The 2,115-nt window shown below is 45.7% G+C and overlaps 1 long non-coding RNA gene across 2 annotated transcripts; it reads left to right on the top strand.

The window, feature by feature from the left end:
* Positions 1-560: 560 nt before the first annotated feature.
* Positions 561-1,376, top strand: LOC116655633. Of its 2 annotated transcripts, none has more exons than XR_004310692.2 (2): positions 561-696; positions 753-1,376. It is a non-coding gene; the product is annotated as an uncharacterized LOC116655633 (long non-coding RNA). The 2 variants fall into 2 exon arrangements; XR_006507997.1 differs by having other exon boundaries at positions 750-1,376.
* The last annotated feature ends 739 nt before the right edge of the window (positions 1,377-2,115 follow it).

Raw genomic sequence — 2,115 nt, 5'->3', positions numbered from 1 at the left:
CCTACAGCGAAGGACAAGAAGTGTTCCGAAGAAATTTTAAACAGAGCAATTTCCAAACGGGCTATAATGCTAAGTTGGGACCAGCTTTTGTGAAGGCCCGAGTGAGGAGAAAGATAGGGAATGCCTATTATGAGTTGGAGGATCTACAGGGCCGGCTGATTGGGAAATATCATGCAAAGGACATTCGACAGTAGGATGTGCAAGTGCTGTGGTGATCATCCTTGGGAAATTGAAACCCCAAGTCTGATCTTGAGGGGGGAATATTTATTGTAGCACTTGCCATGACGGGGAGCGACACCTATGAGCCGCAGTTGGCGGAGGGTGGCGCCATCTATGAGAAAAGGTTTAGCGTAGGTATTGGGGGAGCGCCTGGAACAAAACGAATTCCGGTAGTTCGCCATTTGTGGACCCCAGGAGCCAGCCCGCCGAAAATCCGGCGTCGGTCCGCTTATGGGTATGGGTGGGATCATTCCCAAGCAAGATCTGCAACAAGCCAGACGTGTCAGCAAGGCGCTAAGCAGCAAAACCAGAGAAGAAAAACCAGGGAAAAACCAGGGAGAAAAACCAACAATATTCGAAGATCCCGCCGGCAGTTGTGACAATTAATTTTGGGGACGCTCAAAGGCTCCCAATTGTCCACCGGCGTCAGTAAACCGAGTGTAGAGGTGGAAGTGGTGGCTCGAGGAAAACCCAGGGGTGAGTGTTTGAAGGGTCAGGGAAGAGCACTGAATCACGAATCCCAGTTTTAGCAGGCCGAGCAAAAGTCCGAGTGGACTATTCCGTGTCCACTATTAAAGAACTCCAGGTGGCTCAACTAAGGAAGTCCAACCAAAGGCGGACGGAGGAGCACCGAGGAAGGAGAAGAAATCCCGGCCTAAAATAGGCTAATCGCAGCAAGTTCGCTTCGAACCGAAGCTAGGTTCGAGCGAACGGAGGAGCGCAGAGGAGGCGCTAACCGCAGTGTAGCGCGATATTCAAGAACGGGAGGGAGGAAAACATCGGAGGTGTCCCAGTAAAAGGTCCAGGCTGAATGGATATTCCAGCTTTGGATCCGGTCCGTAGTGTCCCTGGCCAGTGATTTCAAGGAGCCATATTAGAGAAGCAGTGTAAACCCAAAGTGAAATGGATAAGATTTAAGCAAGAAAAAAAAACAAGAAAAAAATCGGAAGAAACCCGGAAAAAAAAAAAAAGTTTAAGGAAGCAAAGAAAAGTTTTAACGTAACGTTCCTAATGGCTTGATCGGGAAACAAGGCTAGTCAGAGGAAATTCAATGTCGCTTCAAATTGTGTTATTGTTTTCGTGGTTTTATTTAATTGTGCCGCCCCAGTGGGGAATAATTTGTAAGGCATAAAAACTTTGTTTCACCGCCCCCCCCCGAAAGCTCTTTCGTCGTGGGATGCAGCAAGGAGTTCTCAGTGAGTAAAACCTGCCAATTTGTTTTATGTGACAATTTTGTTTTGATTTTTAATCCTTGGTGTCCCGACCAATGCGGACTCTAAGAGTCACAAGTTTTCCTATGTGTTTTTGGTTCCTTTAATTTTTTTTGTTTGGTTTTTAAAAGAAAAAAAAATAATTATTAATACCCAGTCTTTCACTTTGATTTACATTGTTGATTCATAATTTTATTTAATTCTATCAATTTTAACTTGTGCTATTTGCTAAGCCAATTCTAAGCTGATATGTACGCCTTGATGTTTATTTATTGAAATTTTATTAGCTTTAGTTCTTTTTATACGCATTTGCCATGATCCAATTTTATATGTATGTTCTATCGTAGGAATAAATATTTTATAATGTTTTAAATCATCAGTTTTATGCCGCAGCTAGCAGAGAGTAGGTAGTAGGAGTACCCATGGAAAGGGGTCGCTCGCAGGATGTGGAAAGCGAGCGATCATTGGTAGGGTGGGCACGCGAGAGTCGCCCCATGACACCTGGTTGACTCGTAAGTAAGGCGCAGGAAGGGAACCCCCCCATCTCTCACCATCCTAGGATATCGGGACTCTTTCCGGAGAGTAGATATTTCGTCGCGAGCACGCATTTGAAGTTAGATCCCTACCTGGAGAGGCACCCTTGGGAACCGGCAAATAACACCCCCCTTGCCGACGAGCCGAAGCC

The sequence above is a fragment of the Drosophila ananassae genome, assembly GCF_017639315.1.
Source record: "Drosophila ananassae strain 14024-0371.13 chromosome Y unlocalized genomic scaffold, ASM1763931v2 tig00000112, whole genome shotgun sequence".
NCBI lineage: Eukaryota > Metazoa > Arthropoda > Insecta > Diptera > Drosophilidae > Drosophila > Drosophila ananassae.
Note: the sequence above shows the minus strand (reverse complement) of the source record. Positions and strands in the feature narration are given on the sequence as shown.